Source organism: Ixodes scapularis, unplaced genomic scaffold (genome assembly GCF_016920785.2).
Source record: "Ixodes scapularis isolate PalLabHiFi unplaced genomic scaffold, ASM1692078v2 PGA_scaffold3__209_contigs__length_174095766, whole genome shotgun sequence".
NCBI lineage: Eukaryota > Metazoa > Arthropoda > Arachnida > Ixodida > Ixodidae > Ixodes > Ixodes scapularis.
Window position 1 is genome coordinate 60,940,886 of NW_024609868.1, and position 19,249 is coordinate 60,960,134.

The following is a 19,249-nucleotide window of genomic DNA, read 5'->3' on the forward strand; positions in this document are numbered from 1 at the left end:
ACCACTTTAATCGCCTAAGCGAAATTATCAAGGCTCGTTACGCCGCTAAACTTTCCGTAAATAATTTGACGTGCGGCGATTCAATCGCATGAACGCCGCAGAAGGGACGCCAAAACCATAATGAGATTCTTCCAGCTATTTTCGGTAGCGACGTCGCTAGTGTTGCAAAAGTGTAGAAGGTAGCGGTGATGATCGACGTCGATACTGAAAATCGGAAGCGGGAACAGACTAAGCGTAACAAGTCGGTGATGGCCATTGGTACCAATGATCAGCATCTTGCATCTACTGTTTACACCGAGCCTACTGAAGTCTTTTGAGGCCTGCAATTACTTCTTACTGCAATCACCGGGTCAAAGTTTGGTCTACGGGCCGCTTTTGTTTGAACGAGCAGACGACAAAAAGCTGACGTTTAAAAGAGCAGACGAAGTTCGAACGATCAGGCGGCCGCGTGAGTTTGAACACGCACTGAACCCGTGGGTGGTTCGGACAACTTGACGGTTTTCTCTCGTTTATGTTGGAACAGAGCAAATACATCTGGCGACCACAAAGTGTTGCCCGCACACGCAATCGTAGTTCGACAGCGTCTGGTTAGCCCTTTTCACGGCTACTATCCACGTTCTCGGACGAACGGAGGGGGCAAAAACACATGAAAACTGATCTTCAAACCTTTCCAGACTCTCTTGGTACAACCCGCGTCGCAGCATTTTGACGAGAAGGCAGTTTTTTTGTCTCGTTTCTTCCAAGGGAACACAGGAATGCATGTCTGGCACGGCGACTTTTGCCCACCACCCCAGACCGGAAGTGCGTCCGGCGCGCCACCACCGCGGCGTGACGTAGGAGAGTTGAGTTGGTGTATAGCAATTCGTAATCATCGCTATTTGAAAGCTTTTTATGTCCAGTTCCTGGTTTTGACAAGTATTGGGCTTATGAAAGATACCGTCACAATGTCACCGTTTTCCACCATCAAAAACCCTAGAAAAAAGTGCTGGTTATACCCTTAATGTAATTTTTTTACACTTATGCCTGACTGCACGGGCCGCTAGCAAACGCCAAGCAGGCCGCGTGTTTGAGACACAACATATGGTGCCCCTCTCCTATCTAATGTTTGAGCAAGCCAAGATAAAACCATTAAAAAAGAAGTACAATGCTGATGCAGAATTCAGTTTAGAGAAAGTGATTAAGAGTGTTCAAACATCCTACCAGTCATTGAGAGTACTAATATACATCACATATTACAACCCTGCTTTTATTTGCCACTGCATGACAAGTACTTTGAGCTACTGTAATTTTAAACAATACCTACTGGGAGTTAACAATGTTCCATGGGCACATTGAAGTGACCAGATAAATGGGCATATTTCGCTGATATATTAGAAGAGAATGCCTGAAAGCGGTGGTTTTAATATTTCAAAGATAAGGACATAAACCCCCTTGCGTCAAAAAGAAGAAGAGAATTGTTGCAAATTGCAACAATTCTCTCCACGAAAAAAAAATTTCGTAGAGCTTTTTTTTTTTTCTTTTTTTTTTGTGAAGACATCAGTTTATTCAGGGTCACTATAGCATGTACTGCAACAGCAAATGATTGTAATAAAAAGGAAATGCCCTACGCATTGCTTACTTCATATAGCCGAAATAAAGGCCAGTGGCACAAAAAAAAATATAAATCTGGTGTTGGCACGCAAAAAATAAAAAAATATAGCTTTTGTGTTTTACCGAGGTTACCTAATCTTCCTATAATTTTACTGAAAGCTTCCACCATTATGTCACAGCTGTGTGCTCAATCCTATCAGTTTTATGCGGTCCATCCAAAGATCACCGGAACATTGTGAACTCCCAGTATAATACCAACTAGCTGCCGAGATACTGCCTTGATTGAGAAGATTTTTCAAATAACTGCTTAGGTTACGCTTACGTGAGATAGTTTGCACTCGCCTCTTAGGAATGCCGCTTTCTTGGGTGTCAGAGGCAGCCTGCTGTCCTTGTTAAGACTGACATTCGACGCCATTTCGGCCACAGTCCTCTGCAGGACACTGGACCCCCACAGAGCAATGGCCAGGTTCTTCACAGCAATGCTTGACCTTATGTCCTGGTTCACTTGTTGTCACCCCAGGCTTTCCACGTCACCTTGACATCAACCGTCGTAGAAATCCATCTATAAAAAATTAGAATAGGAAGCGAAACCGGTGTATTCGGTGGTGAGATCCTCCTTTCATGAAATGCTGCTTCGTGCATATTGATCAAAGCAAGTTTCGTTAGTTTAACTCCTTTTTTAGTTGAATCATTTTCAAAAATCCTGCGAAGCTCCCATGCAACACTACTACGGTGCTCGAGCTATCAAGTTCTTTTATTACGTTCCCTGATTCTGCCGCTGTCAACTGCAAGGGGTACTGGGTGGCAAGCCCTCTTGTAGTGTCGGCTGCTGGCGAAGATTATTTGGCCGGCTCAAAAAAACCTGACAGTGCGATCACTGGCTGGCCTTGTGATTTCGCTCTTCCCTTTCCAGCCCCCTTTGCCTCCTTAGATGGTGTTTCATGAATCCCCCCCCCCCCCCCCCCCGAACTTTTCGGTCGGCGTAATGGACAGAGAACATGAGAAGATGCGCCCACTGATTTGAGTTGCCGGTGCAAGGCGCGCCACTTTTTTACCTGTGTGCGGGGTTATCATGCAACCTCGAGCGTGGCTGGGACTATAAAACTAACGCTTTAAAAGAGAAGAAGCCACTTTATGCTCCAAGAGTGCTGAGTTTCATTCCCATGTACCTGGTGAACATAGGAAGAATAGACCATTTTCAAAACTTAAGCAAACAACATTGACAGTCGCCATTTGTTGGACACGAAAGCTGTGATTGGATCGAAGACCATGTGAAATGCTGACGTTGCACTCACGTCTATCCACGCCAATCACTGACACGGCGCTTGTTTCCAAAGCGTACTCGGAATCCGCGTTTAAGAAATGGCGGCCTTGGATATGCACACACTTCTGAAAAGGGTTTATTGTATGGGCCAAAGGTAATTAATGGGGAATACGATGCTCCAAGTCTTTCCGCCTAATGCACTCAAAATGTTGAGCAGAATGTTAGAGATGCAGGTTTAAACTTTCTACAAAGAGATGTCGCCTTAGATATGTTTTTCAAGACACTAAAACTTGGGTCTTACACCACTGCTGAAGTGATGCAACACCAAAAAACAATAATTTGTGGCGATGGTGCTGAAAGAGAGATCTTATTTGAGCAACATTTATCGAGATCTAGATGGTCAATGACAAATTGTCAAGGCCTTTTCATCTTGAAGACATTGTGCAAGCATAGAAATGCCTTCTCTCCAGAGGTATCTCTTATAAAGCAAAAACTTACCAAATCAACTTACCATTTCACATTCTAGGAAGTTTAGCAGCTGATATGGCTCCACCTCAGCGGGCTCTTTAGCAGCTGCCTCAGCGGATGCAGGTCTGACTGTACCAGCTGCTCCATCTAAGGTTGCAGGTATTGCAGCTGCACCACCGAAGGCTGCATCTGTGTTGCACATGCTCTGCATCACAGGAGCTGGTGCTGCTGCCACTTATTTTGTGAAAAATATAAAAAAATATATGACATGAGTCAGAACAATGTGCAGGACTGCCACATGATGTGTATAATGCTACAATAAAAGCTGAGAGTGGGAGTGGGGTCAACCAACCACGCACCAGCTTGGAGCAATGCGGCTGCACTCCTGCCCCTGTGTATACATGGAGAGCAGTGCCACATAACACAAGGCTGATTGCAGTTTGGTCTAGCCCATACGCAGCTTCTATGACACTGTCAGCCAAAAACTTAATAGGTATAGTAAGGGTCGTGGACATGACATTTATGATGCTTTAGCTTGTCAAAGAGAGTATGTTGAATGCATACCATGCTCCTGCAGTCATGTATTCGAGGTTAGGAAATAGCACGGAATATTTTTCATAAATATCTACTGCAAAGCTTCGCAACTCAGGAGTGTTCTGAAGAGTTTTACAGATTATAGCTTCTTGACTACACGGCTTGATAGACCGAGTAAAATGTTTTTGAGCATAAGTGAGGCAGAGATGTACAAGAATCGATGCAAAAAGTCCGCAGTACGTGGAGACCAGAGTTCGGAACAGGTGTGACAGCATTTGGCACGACAAATATGCCAATGTCATTATTTATTTTCGCAACATTAAAATGACTCTGAAAATGCGACCAGCTATGGGGTGTATTCACGCAAGTCTTGTGAGTGTTGAATTGTAGGTACAGCTCCTGGTTGTGTACTTGTGCGATATATGACAAAATATTATAGATATTTATACTGGAAACTTCTCTGAAAACCAATGGGCACGGTGGCGAAGGACGTGAGAGGCACTGTTTACCACTCTTGCCGTTCGTTTGTGTTTGTGTGTTGTTACTTATGCCCGAGTCCCACTAGAGCGACAAACAGAAACAGACGACATCGACAAGCCTTCAACACATGCGGTATTTTCGCGATGGTATACCTTTGGCAGGCGTTTATAGTCGTTCGGTGCTCGTGAAGTGACCCCGGGTGATTGCAAGCCTGCCGAAGATACCCTCGCGTGCGTAATACTTGTATCCGAGTGTAGCCTCTTTTATTCTATGCACAAGCCTGTGAAATCGCGACAGAGACTCTGGTTTGAGGCTCGTCACTGTCGTTTGTTTCTGTATTGTCGCTCTAGTGGGACTAGGGGCTAACAAGCGCACCAATGGGAAGGCTTTAGCCATTATTGGGAACACTAAATAAAGAAATACAAAAAAATACAACACCCAGCAACACTGCATGCAAGTAGTGATGCACTTCTGTTGTCAACTCTGCATTCCGCTTACGAATGAAATGTGCAATTCCCCTAGAGGCTTTCATTCCAGGCGAGTGGCATTAGAATTGCTGAAGGCCAGCCCATAAACACAGTCTATGTTAGAACAATCGCAGCACCAATAAGTTGCTATTGTATTGCCCAATATATAGAGCACCTTACCATAAACAGCCTTGGCAGTCTCCCATGAAGCCTGGACTTCAGCAGAGGAGACTGTCATCCTGTGTCGTCCCAGGACACTCACATCGGGATGGTAAAAGTGAATGCCAACTTCTGCTTGGCAAGGGCTGCAGTAAGTATAAAGATGAAAACAGAGTACAATATACAATAAAAAATATTGTGGACCAACTTGAAAAAAGTGCACAAAAAAAAAAGACAAGGACAAAAGGACAGGAACACGTAGAACACAGACAGGTGCACACTAGCAACTCAATCCATTAAAAACAAAAGAAAGAAGGGAGCATCAGAGAAATCAAAAAGGCTGTGCTCGGAGAACTGAGCTTCAGGAACCGTGGCGCGAGGCAAAGATGTCGGGTAGATTGTTTTACAGAAGTTCTAGAATTAACAACATCCTTTCCATGTAGTAAAGTGGTGAGTTCATTCTAACTGAACACATTAAAAAATAGTACACAAAAGACAAGGAATAAAGGGTCGAGGAATACATACACTACATACAACTGCAGACTCCCAAGTCACATAAATTATAGCAAAAATAAAAAAAAAAGAATGCAGAAGGAGTTTTAGCAAAAGTCTAAACAGGTCCAAGTGGAACGTGTTAATTCAACCATAGCCACAAGGCTAAAAACAATTTCCTTGTTAGCTCAAGTAACAGACGAATGTGCAGACACATTGGTTGCCCATACTATGAATAATAAACGCCTAAAATAATCCTCTTTTATGTTTTTCATAGTATATGCTAATTATCCACGCTTTTTTCTAAGGATGACATACACGAGCAGTGTAAACAGTGGATAGATAGCTGACAGTCCATCGTGAATTTTAGATAGAAATTGAGCTGTTTTGATGTATTAGCCATCGATCTGTTACCTTAAACGACGAGAAAATTATGGTTTTAAAATCTGCACTTGCGAATGGGTAAATCAGCGCGTTCCACTTGGGCCTCTGCTCGAGCTCCTTCCGCATTCTTTATTTCCTTCTTTGTTTATGCGAGTTGAGTCTGCGCTTGCATGTGGTCTATGTGTTACCCTCCTTGTCTCCATGACTTTTTGTGAACTAATTTTCAAGGTGTTCAATTAGCCCCAGCTCATCCCCTTACTACCAAAAACAATTACAACCTACATTATTCACTAAAGGCAGTACCAAAGAGAAAAAAACAGGAATTGGGTGAGGTATGAACACTATATACTTACACTGAACAAAATATACCTCCCATAAATTGGCGCGACACAATTCAAAATAAGGACACGCTTGTAAACTACCCCAGAAGCGGTGTCAAAAAGTTTTTCGCGGGCACAAATTTTTGCGATCGGGAGTGGCATGCTATGCATTAATCACCGTGGGGTGATTTTACCGCGGCACCAATTTTCGGCAATTCTTTTCCGGTTATAAATCGAGAAAATGAAGTCGTTTGCAGGCGACTGGGCGGCGGAAGCTACGGGCCTGCTCGATCAATCAATCGCTGACTTTTGCCTGGTCCAGCTCTCCGGACGCAAATACGCACACAGAATCCACCTGTGGTGTCAAACCTAGAGCTTCGGCGATGGAGGGGCACCGCGCTCTTCCAGACATTCTAGTTTACCAGTAAACAGTACGGTGGAGGAAGGCAATCAAACCCCCCCCCCCCTCCCTTTATTTTTCCGTCTTAGCATGCCTGCCTGCCTGACTGCCTGCCCGCCCACCCCCCGCCCGCCCCCATGTCCCGAAAATTTCCGCCGCTACTGATGGACCTGGAGCGAGTATGCAGCCTAAGCGCTCATCTGTGACCGCTAATTGGTGCGAGGATGGAGTGCTCTGCATCGGGGAAAAAAAGAAGAAACACAGCCTGGCATAACACCATTCGCGCACAATTAGTAACAACGATACAAGCAAGTGATCTAGAGACAATAACGAGCATTATGAAGGGAGGAAAGAATAATCTAGCCCTAACGAACAAAGAAAGGAACTTACTTTGAAACGACCGTGCCACGATCTCGGCTGTTGAGCAGATTCGACGTAGTTGCACGGCTCACAGTAGCTTCCTTTTTTCAGACACATTTGAAACTAAGGTGAACTCCACGCATCACGAATAATCGGTAAATTTACTTTATGACGGAGATTTGAAACACACACGGACAACGCGACCGGCAAAACGTGCAAAATAAGATTGTGGATTATATTGGATTAGAGCACTATATAGCTCCTACGGAGCAGAGTAGCGCAATCCTTTGAACCCCGTGTTTTGCCGACAACATGGCCGACAGAGCGGCTCGGCGCGAGTCACGTGGTACTCAGGGTTCCAGGAGGCGGCCCGCCCTATGGGAGAATACATGGAGATCGATACAACACGGCTGATTAAAAAATGAACGCCGAGTTCACACTTCTCAAAACTAGTCTGCCGTGAAGTTAGTAAAGCACTAAACACTCTATCAAAGTTTTAATAATATCGGATGCGTGTGCAAATTTTGAGAAGGCAATTTCCAAGGCAATGGCGTTTGAAGCAGACGATTTTTGCTCGCAGCGGAGATGGGCTTTTCGGGTTGGCCGGAGCGGGTCACGTGAATGGTGTGACGTCGCCGTGTCGTCTGCTGCATGATGCCGCTCAAGCAATTTTTTAAAAAAAGTCAGGTACTTGCGGGGCACAAAACTTAGCGCAAATTATTCTAAAATGTTCCATTATTATGTCAAAAACGATTTCCATTCCGTACATCCCCACAATACTAAAGAAACAACGATTTTCTCACGTTCTCCATGCATTTCTGACCGCAGTTGGAACCTCCGGGCGTTCGCCGCTAGTCGCCGAGAGGCGGCGTTCTAGATTGCGCTACTCTGCTCCGAAGGAGCTATATAGTGCTCTATATTGGATCGCATTCGTTGGCTATTATGGATGCCTAGCGACTTTACCGAGGCTATGTTCGCGTATCTTCAACACGCTTGCAATAAAACGATCAGCAAAGCGCTTTAAAACGATTACAAGACACAGTAATATTAAATTATTGAGCATGTCAATATCACCAGAATGTTAGAAATACAATCCTGAACAGGTAGCAAAAAACTAAATACGAGACTAGCCAACCAATGTTTAAAAACGAATTCAGCAGACATATAAGTTCCAAAAAAAAAAACCACTGCAACCGATGGGGCGCGTGGCCGGAGGAAGACGAAGAAGCCGTCTGGAACGGCTGCTATATAATGAGTTCTGGTGGAAACACCGCATCGGCCACTGGCCGAGTTATTATTGAATCGTCTGATATCGTCTCAAGTGAGTACAAAGTCACCCTGCCACGTCTCCCAACCGGTAACCTCGTCCTTAACTCGGTATTCCTTCACGCTGACATGACTGCGCGGCCATACAATGCACCCGACTTCCGAGATGCTCTCAAAGATGTGCTGGACTTAAAAGATATCAAAGCCACCGGTCAATTTCAGATGGGCCATGTGTGGATGGTGACCTGCGTCAACGCCCTAGCCAAAGAAAAGCTCTGCCGCCGCGGTGAGCTCCTCGTTAAAGGCAAGAAATGCCTGGTGATCGACCCTAACACACGTGATCTTAAGATAAAACTCCTGTGGCTTCCTGACCATCTTGAAGATAGACGCATCGTCGACGCTCTGACGCCTTTCGGCGTCGTTCATAACATACAACGAGAGAAGTGGCGCTGTCCAGGAATGGAACACATGGACACCCTGAACAGGGAAGTAAACATCACCATGCACGAAGGAATGACCATAGAACGGATTCCTCACCTGCTTCAGGTGTTCGGAATCCAGACGCTCGTCATTGTCCCCGGAAGACCTCCATTGTGCCTTAGGTGCAACAGGGTCGGTCACATTCGACGGCAGTGCAGAACACCGCGCTGCTTCAAGTGTGGCATCTACGGACACATCGCGGACACTTGCGTCACAACTTACGCAAGTAAACTCCGTGGCAAGGTGTCGCGCGAGACAGAAGAACAGTCGGAGCTATTGATGGATGTCTCCGAGATTGTCGACGCTTCGGGTCAAGCACCGTCGGCCGCAACATTCGAAAAGTGCACTGAACGAGAACTTCCAGTCGCGGTGCCCAGCACCAACCAGGCCAAAGACGACCCCGGTGGCCTTCCTGAGCCACCTCCACCGCCTGGCGAGGACGATACGTCATCTACGACGTCAGAATCGACCATCACTGCAGAAGATGCTGCAAGCCGAGATCAGGCACTTGTTGAGGTGGACTCGGAGCCCGATGTCAGTGGATCGTCCGTTGAACCATTACAGTCAACTCAAATGCCAGAGGCTGTTTTCGAGGCTGACCCGGACAACATCCCCTCCGCGGATGTGACCGCTCCAACAAGAGCCATAAAAGAACGCAAGCAGGCTGGCACTCGACACAAGCCGTACTCAAAGCCATCGGCAAACCTCAAGGTCATTGAGGACAGCCAAAGTGGCAACTTGAGTACACCCTAATTTTTCTTATGTCTGCCGCCCTTCCTTTACATTTTGTAACCTTAAATGTGAGAGGTCTATGCTCTAGAAGGAAACAATATCAGCTGTTGCGCCTTTTTAGAGAGGAGAAAGTTGACGTAGCAGCGGTGCAAGAGACGAAGCTATCTTCAGACGAAAGTATTGCTGAAGCCTTAGAGCCTTTTATGAAGGAATATGAAATATGCGTTAACCAAGCTATTGGGGTCTCCGCTGGGTGCTTTCTCTTCTTTCGAAAGCAGCTTGATATGTCATCAGTCTCCATTTTTATCGACCTGGAAGGGCGTCTCATTTCCTGTGACCTCAGCTTTAGACAGATGAATTGGCGCTTCATTTGTCTATATGCTCCTAATACCCCGAAGGAAAGAACATCATTCTTTGAAATTTTAGTACCACTTCTTAGGACTGACAGAACGATAGTCCTAATGGGAGATTTCAATTGTGTTTGTAACGTAGACGATCGATCTGTATCAGCAACTAGGTATGACAGAAGTGCCACTGTTCTTCAGAGCATGCTTCAAGAGCATAACCTTGCTGGTGTTGCTTATAGGAAAGGGGAACCGATACGTTACACACATTTTCAAGGCATCTCGCATGCGCGATTAGATAGGATTTATGTATCGGGCTCTATAATTGACTCTATGACCGACTACCACGTTAAACCAGTGTTCTTCTCCGACCATTGCCTAGTAACAGCTTGTTTTGGTCCGCGGAGACACCGATCTGTTTATCAACAGTGGGATTTTTGGAAGCTAAATGTGAAACTTCTAAAAGACATTTCTTTCTCAAGAAAGATCCCCATGGTCTTGTCACATTATATAGAAAAAGTCGACATGCATATATTTGCTAAATGGGAAAGTTTCAAGCAAGAGACGAAAAACCATGCAATTGAGCGCTCCACGATAATATCATACATAAACAAACAGGAACAGCGTGAACTGCATAAGAACCTAACAACGCTATACGAATTGGAATGCCTTAACCCAGGTGAATATAGTGACGATGTCAATGTAGTCCGAGGTCAACTACAAAAATATGAAACAGAAAAGTATCGAGGAGCCTTGATCCGCTCTCGAAAGAAACGTTTCTTCCATGGTGAGCAGCCTACGAAGAGGTCTCTGGACGATGAAAGGCGATATGCCTTGACGAAAGAAATTGTAGAGATCAACAACAATGGATCGACGCTCACTGACCCAACAGAGATTGTAAAATCATTCCATCAACTTTACACAAATATTTTTGGAACACTAATACCTACGAAAGAGAAGTCTGAAGTTGAACATCTTTTGTCTCAAATGCCGATACTTGACGAAACAGACCGAAAGTTAATTGATGGTCCTATAACATTGGAAGAAATCAAAGCTGCTATTAAATCTCTCCCTAATGGTAAAACGCCTGGGCCTGATGGGCTGAGTGGAGAATTTTATAAAGCGTACGCAGACATTATATCTCCTGTTCTGCTCGCTGTATTTCACGAAGCCTTTGTCCAGAGAGCTCTGCCGCCTTCCTTTTATCATGGTCATACAGTACTAATCCCAAAAACAAAAGACGCAGAGATGCTTAAAAAGATGGAAAATTACAGACCTATATCCTTGTGCAATGTTGATTACAAAATTTATGCAAAAATACTTAACGACAGGCTACAGTGCGTAATCGAAACGCTGATAGGTAAACACCAAACTTGTGGAATACGAGGCCGAGCTATTCAAACGAATATTCATGTTGCTCGTTCAGTACTGGAGTGCGTGTCCGACAATAACGACCAGGTAGCGTTCGTACAAATAGATCTTACGAAGGCTTTCGACCGCGTGAGTCATTCCTTCTTATTTACACTGCTAAACCATATCAACGTAGGGACAACACTTTTAGATGGTATCAAGCTTTGCTACTCAAGCTGTTCAACAAGACTCGTCATTAATAATATTCTCTCCAACGAAATCAAAATAAAATCTTCCGTTAGGCAGGGCTGCCCGCTATCCCCGCTACTTTTTGCCCTGTACTTAGAACCTTTATGTCTGAGCATCATAAACAATGAAAGTATTCAAGGATACTCCCTGGGCAATGTTGAAGTAAAAGTTCTTGCGTATGCAGATGACGTGGCATTTTTTGCACAGACAAGAGAAGCGTCGAGAGAGCCCTTGATCTCACAGCACGTTACTGTGAGGTCACAGGAGCTTCCGTAAATCCTGCTAAATGCAATGGCTTCTGGTATGGTTCCTGGGCCACAAAACCTTCATTGTTTGCTGGTATAGCGTGGAACCGGAATCCCCTTACATATCTCGGAGTACCTCTCTCACAAATCCGTAGCAACGTGACCTACTGGTCCTCCTTGACAACCACACTGAAAAAGAAAACAGACGCGTGGAGAGGAAGGGACATTTCAATTTTCGCTAGATCTAGTGTTTGCAATGTATTTCTAGCTTCTAAGTTTATGTACGTGCTCCAGGTGCTTCACTGCTCTCGGACCAACATCCAGAAAATCCACAGAATATTCGCTACATTCATATGGTGTTCAACTTGGGAGCCCATAAAAAGAGACAATCTCTTTCTTCCTCTTGAATGCGGCGGTTTAGGTCTTTGTCATATATTTGTGCGACAGCTGGTCTCGCGATTATTTTTCTTTAAAAATGTTAATCACGATTTCCTCAGAGTAATGCTCCAACGACGTCTTTCTGGTAGTTTAAACTATCTGATTGTTTCAACCGTCGAAAGCTCTCAAGGCACACCATGGGGCTTTTTAAAGGAAGTGGTTGACACACTTAACTTCCTCAAAGCAAGATTTTCGTTGGAATATTTGTTTACTGTATCCAGAAAGGCACTCTCAAGGAGCATAAAAGAAAGCTTGTTTCCTCTGCCACTTTATCGTACCCGTTTGACACTGGAACCTATCAACGACGTGTTTAAAAGGGTCAAGAAAATGGGAGTGCCTCCCTCAACTAAGACGTTTTTCTTTAAATTACACACATCCACTTTACCCGTTAAAACTTACCTCGAAGAAAAAGGAATATTTGTACCCTGGACAGTAAACTGTAGATTATGTAACAAGCCAGAGACAATAGAACACTGTTTCATATACTGTAATGATGCGTTTTTGTTTTGGGATGTGCTGCAACGCACTCTACAAAAAGATCTAGTTCTTAACGACTACACTCTTCGCTTCCTTCCTTTTTCTGAAAATGAAACCGTACCGTACGACATGTTTGCTCTTTTAGGTTTGCATAGTCTGTGGAAGTGCCGCATGATCGATAGGCATGCGGAGAAGCCGCGTACGACGAAGTCGCTCTTTCTAGAGCAAGTGGCGCAGGTGAGAAGTGTATATGCTTCAAAGTTTAACCAGCCTGACTGGTTCCCTATGTTTGACAAATGCCTTGGCTTACCGAATTTCTGAAGAAAAAGAACTGCGAGCGTAAGTGAGACTTGCCCGAATCTTTCACCTTAGTTTTGTCATTGTCTGCTAATAAGTCTAATGGCCACATGTTCAAGATGCCAAATGTAAAAATTTGTGTGATAGTTGTTTGTAAATAGCTTTTTAAAGGTGTGCATGTTTTAATGTATATACAGTACGAATGAACGTGTTGTGGTAGTTACGGAACATCATGTAATAAAGATATAAAAAAAAAAGATGGGGCGCGTGGCCTATCTTGTTAGCGCGCTATGCTTGTGATCACATGGTCGATGGTTCGAATCCCAAAAAATTGAATATTTTTTAATTTTTTTATTATGTTTCTTTTTTTTTTATTGATTTAAATATTTGCTATGTTTTTTTTTTTGCGGTCGCCGGCCCCCTACTTTCGGGTAAAAATCACTGAAAATGTAAAAATAGGAAGTGCGAGCCCAAGTTTGAATTTTGATACATGCACAAGCCGTGGTCCTCTTGTTTTGCTGAGATAATTCGCTCCCTCCGTGCTAATAGGTGGGTCAGTGTAATAGGCAAGCGCCGCAAATCCTTTCAACGAAGTAAGGAAGGTAATAATAATGGGAATATTGAGAGAATAATGGGAAAATCCGTAAGTGGTCAAACTAGCTGCCACAGTGAGGCAGCCAAAGTTTGACTGAAGGCGGTCATCTTTACCCACTATTCAAACGAAAATACCGCTACTTTAAGGCAGTTATTTACCTAAGCTCATAGCGCGCTACGTATTAAGCACATTTCTGAATTTTCTGACTACCGGAAAGTAGTACTTAATTTTGTTCTGGTACATCCTGGTTTCACTTATCGGGGTTGCACTCCGCAGTTTTACTTCTTTATTAGGCCTAGACATGTTTTTATTTCTGACATCCAAGAACAGTGCGGATACTTAAACTAGCTAGCAGAAACGGTATCGTTCGGTGTTATAACATTTGTTTCGTAGCGTCAAGGGGTCACGTTCACAAACCCGGCAGGGCAGACATCCACAGCGCATTGGTGTTTCTCGTTTTTTTCTGCAAAAAAAAAAGAAAAAAAAAGAAAGGTTTTTTTTTTAATATTCCCGCTTTTCTGGTGCGGTATGTCTATAACATAAGCTATCTTGATTCGGGCGACAGATCGTCTGGCTATGTGAACATTTGAAATATTTCTGTTAGATGATCGTAACTAAGACATTTGATTCCTGCCTGAATCAGCATATTTTCACACTCAATTAAAATTACTAATAACATGGTCTGAAAAGATTTACGTGCCTTTCGTGGCGTCGTGAGCAATAAATACAATTACTTTTTCTGGTTTCTGGAGAGTAATGTTTATTATTGTTTTTGAAGCTCAAAGCGGGTGCTCAATCCTGCCACGTGTTTTGTTTTTTTTTTCATTCGGAGGCTCCGCTACAGTGGCGTCACAAGGGGGGGGGGGGGGGGGGGGGGGTGTCGCGGCGGGCTACCGCCCCTGACCCTCGCGACGCCACTGATCCGCTATACCGTTTTTATTTTTTATCCGAGTCAAACACGTGCGTATACCACCGGACGTTAAGTATAGTGCATCAAATTAAACTAGATTCCTGAAAAAATATCGTTCGTCGTTATAAAATTTATTTTTCGTGGCGTACGTGTTCAGATTCTCAATATCCTGAATGTGCTTTCCTCGCCGCATTGTTTTTTTTTTTCTTGTTTTTGCGGTAAAACACGTCAGCCTTGGCACGCTGGGATCAAATACGCCAGCGTCGGCAGTCATTTACGAAGGATTTATCAACGCAAACATTTCCCCTCGCTATTCATGCTATTCATGCCGCAGTTGGTCGGAATCTCAATGATGTGACTGTGTCACAGTCGCCCCCGCCTGGAGGTTAGAGGCGCGATTCCCCCTTGACGGTTCGCCCGCCGGCCCTCTACAACGACTGAGAACAATATTTATTTTTGTTGAGGCCGGTCAGCCCGCGCGGTTGGCGCGTGTGCTCAAGTTGGGGAAGAACGGAATGAGCTCAGGCGGACACATGGAGTTTGAACAATAAACAATATATTTGCTTGAAAAAAAAAATAGAAATATAAAATTCAAGGTTTGGCACATAAGCAAACAATGCACAACAACAACAAAAAAAAAAAAGAAAACCCCGAAGTTCCACACGGAACTTCAATCAACATTAAAGCCAAAAGAAACAAAAGTAAACGGTTGGCGAGCTACAGCAATACACAGGGCCGGAGCACAGACGACAATTAAACAAAGGACCCAAGCCATGGACGGAGAGCAAGTAAAAATAAAACGTCCGGAAGAGTAAAGTCCGAAGTGTACGGACGGGTCTCACTCAAATTTGGTGACGGAGGGGATCGTCGGGCTCTCGGCGGTGGTGAGCTGGCAGGAAGACGGCATTGGTGACGATGAAGAAGACTGAGAAGATATCGCGTTGTCGGGCTGCCATTCCCGCCGACTTCACCCCGCAACCACGAACGTCTTACCCCCTTGAAGACCCAAAAAGCTCTGCCCCGTAACTATCCGCTCCCCACGAAAGCCGTCTCAACCGTCCGCCTCCACGGCGACGTATTTCCCGCCTTTGTCGGCGCCGAAGGCACCGCCGAGTACCGAGTTTCGTCTTGCCGTTTTCCGGTCGCCGCAACCCGAGCCGGCGCACCGGAAAGGCAAATCGGCCAAGAGGCACGGCGAGCAGCACGAAAACACAAAGAAAAAAAAAACATCGCGGGAGAGTCGGCCGGCGCCAGAGTTTGTGACAGACTGCATAGTGAAAACGGCAAAAAAATAAAAATAAAACGATGTCGGTCAGCAAACGGAACTTCAACGGAAGGACTCGCCAACGTGAAGAGCAAAGCGCAGATTCCAGAAAGTTACTGAACTTCCATGTAAATACTGGCCATCAAAGACAGCAAAATACCGATGCCGGCCAGTCACTGGAACCTCCATGAAAATACTGGCCAGCAAAGACAGCAAAAACACAATTCCGGCCAGTCACTGTAACCTCTGCTCAACTGGCCAGTTCGTAAGACGAGACGCCAACGCCGGACGGGGCCTGTAGCTCAAGGGCGCCCGTGGCCGGGCGCCGCATCCTGTTACAGGACCGGCCGGCGTAGTCCAGATACCGACCGACGCGGTGTGCTACCTGGGTACATGCATTTTGCTCAGGAAAAACTGCTTGCTTTTTGTTTTTCAGTCTGTCTCCATATTTGTCTTTTTAAAACATGCTCTTCTTTTAGACTTAATCACTATTCTGCTGCAAGATGATTGCATTTGTTCATGTATACTCATCAGTGCACTAGCTTTTTTTCTTGTTTTGTTTGAGCTTCACTGGATATCTGTATAACAAACCTAATAAGAGTCCAGATAAGTCATGTCCTGCATCTAATTTGTCTGTTGCCTATAAACATATAGATTTATTGCTCTGCATTTTGGCAATACGCTTTTTCGCTAGAATACAGAACTCATAAGGTCACAACACAGAACACGAAACTGACTTCGGAACAATGTTGACATAAAGTATTGATGCCTGTGCATTAGAAGCCCCATTTCGAAGAAAAGCCCGCGTGGTCGACGTCGTGGGCGTAGTGTTCTGCGCACTGGGATGAACGATGTAATTAAAAAAAAAAAAAAAGACTTCCAAAAAAGGTATATTTTGCATGATTTCTGTAGAATATATCTTGAGGGGCACATTCACAGGCTTCCCATAGGCGTCACACATGTCCCGTGTAGCTACACAGAGCGCCCCCTAGCGTGTGGCATCCCTACAGCAGCCCGCACAATGTCGCACTTGTCCTATGGGATGCTAGGCTCTATCCCCACAGGCTGCAGGGTACCTACATCAACCCATAGAATTTCCTACATGTCCCATAAAAGCCAGAGTTTTATCCCCACAGACTCTGTGGGTCACCTAAAGAACCCCCACGGGCTGTGTGGGTTACCCAAAGAAGCCCCCACAGGCTGTGTGGGTTACCCAAAGGACCCCACACAGTAACCCGCATGTCCCATAGGCCCACAGGCCTGACCCCACAGAGATTTCAGGACACCCATACAACCCCATGGGTGCCCCATAGAGGCCTCTAGGACCCCACACAAATTTTCTGTGGGTGCTCTGTGGGCATTTGGACCAGGGGAATATGAGGGCCAAGCTTTCCTTGTCAAGCTGGCTGTAGCGTTGCTCTGCAGCATGAAGCCGACGAGAAGCAAACGCCACAGGGTGTTCCTGACCATCCTGACCCTGGTGCGACAGGACGGCTCCTACCCCGTACGGTGACGCATCCACGGTGAGGACTACAGGCTTGGCCGGATCGAAGTGCACCAGCATCGGAGCCTTGACGACTAACTCCTTGCTGTGCTGGAAGCCCAAGTCCTGCTCCTTCTTCCAGGCCCACTGCTGCCCATCACGAAGCAGGCGATGCAGCGGCTCCAGATGCGTCGACAGGTTGGGCAGGAACCTCCTGTAGAAGTTGATGAGGCCGAGGTAGCTCTGAAGCTCCTTCTTGCTCTTGGGCTTCGGCGCCTTGAGCACGGCCTCAATCTTGCGGGGAGCCGGGGCCAGGCCAGCCTGGAAGATGATGCGTCCCAGGTACTCCACGCTGGGGGTCAGGAACACGCACTTGTCCAGCCTCAGCTTAAGACCGGCGTCCTGTAGTCGTGTCAGGACTTTCCGCAGGTTCTGCAGGTGGTCCCCGTCGTCGGTACCGGTAACCAGGATGTCGTCCATGTACACCGCCACGCGCCTCATGCCCCTGAAGAGGTTGTCCATCTCCCTCTGGAAAATGGCTGGGACTGAGGCCACGCCGAACGGTAGGCGCGTGTACTGGAAGAGTCCCATGGTAGTCGAAATGGTGACATACTTCTGGGCGGCATCCTGGAGCACTAGCTGCTGGTAGGCATCTCGAAGGTCAAGCTTGGAGAACTTCTGTTCCCCGGACAGAGCCGACCAGAGATATTCTACCCGAGGCAGCGGGTGCTTCTCGACGGTAACGACGGGGTTGATGGTGACCTTGAAGTACCCGCAGATCCTGACGCGGCCGTCTCGCTTGAGGACTGGAACAATCGGTGCAGCCCACTCGGAAATCTTGACGGGCACCAGGATACCCTCTCGCTGCAGCCGTTGCAGCTCCTGGGTGACCCCGTCCTTCAGGGTGAACGGCAGCGGACGCGGCTTGAAGAACCGAGGCCGGGCTCCCTCGGGTACGTGTATGCCGACCGTCGTGCCGGCAAAGGTGCCCACCCCCGGCTGGAACAGGGACTGGAAGTCGGTCAGGAGGCTCGGGACGTCCTTCATCACGTGCAGCGCAGCTTCTTTGTACTCCGGCAGCCGAACACCCAGCGAGTGAATTCAGTTCTGGCCCAGCAGCGTCGGCGACGACCCCTTGGTTAAATAAAGGGGAAGGATTGTCTCCCTGTCGCCAAGGCGAACGCTGACTTGGGCCCGACCCTGGACCTGGGAAAGCTGCCCGGAGTAGCTGCGCAGCATGACGTCCGACGCCTCGATGAACACGCCAGGGAAGGTCCGCTTGAACAGCTTCCCGGGCATGACCGACACGCTGGCCCCTGTGTCCAGCTCCATGGTGATGGGGTGGCCGCAGATTTCGACAGACACCAAGTAAGGTGGCACAGACGATGAAAGTCTATTGGTGTGCCACATGTCGAAAATCTGCGGTTCCTCGGCCACGACGTGGACCCTGGCTGAAGGTGAACCCGGCCCTGGTGCCGCTCGTCCCTGCCGCGTTCTCTTGCGACGACCACCCTGGCCGCGGGCTTGGCTGGAACCCGGGCTTGAACCAGGCTGCTGCAGCTGCTGCTGCTGGCCGCCGCTCGTCCTCCCCCCTCGGCAGACACGTGCGAGGTGCCCAGTACTCCCGCACGTAAAGCATTGTGCTTGGACGAACTGGCACTGTGAGGGGGAGTGGGCAGCACCGCAGCGGCTGCAGGCACCGCTCCTTGTCGTCATCTTGTTCACCGCCGCTTCCGTCGACGGGGAGCCGGCCGCACGCGCAATCTCGCTGGCATCGTTTGCTGCGGCTTCTATCGCCAGCGCTGCCTTCACCGCGTCGTCCAGCGAGGGGTCGGGGAGCCCCAGGAGTCGCGTCTGCAAGGCGGGGTTGTTGATGCCGCAGACGAACCGGTCCCGGAGTAGCGAGTCCAACTGGTCGTCGAAGGCGCAGGTGTTCGCTAACCCTCGTAGCGCAGCGACGAACTGCCCGAGGGTCTCCCCGTCCCGGCGGCTCCGGTTATTGAAGCGGAACCGCTCCATAAGCGGGGACGGCGCCGGGCTGAACTGCGAGTGCAGCGTAGCGAGCAGCTCACCCAGCGTTTTAACGTGCGGCGTGGCCGGCTTGAGGAGGTCGAGCAGGAGGCTGAAGACGCGGGTCCCGCAGCTGGCCAAGAAGATGTCCCGTTGTTTCACCTCGGGCGTGTCGTTCGCCCGGAAAAACA

At 47.0% G+C, this 19,249-nt stretch overlaps 1 long non-coding RNA gene across 1 annotated transcript; it reads right to left on the bottom strand.

Moving 5' to 3' along the window:
• Nucleotides 1-3,457: 3,457 nt before the first annotated feature.
• On the bottom strand, nucleotides 3,458-7,138 carry LOC115317411. The gene is made up of 3 exons (XR_005716237.2): nucleotides 6,949-7,138; nucleotides 4,984-5,108; nucleotides 3,458-3,556 (listed from the first exon to the last, which is right to left on the bottom strand). It is a non-coding gene; the product is annotated as an uncharacterized LOC115317411 (long non-coding RNA).
• Between the last annotated feature and the right edge of the window lie 12,111 nt (nucleotides 7,139-19,249).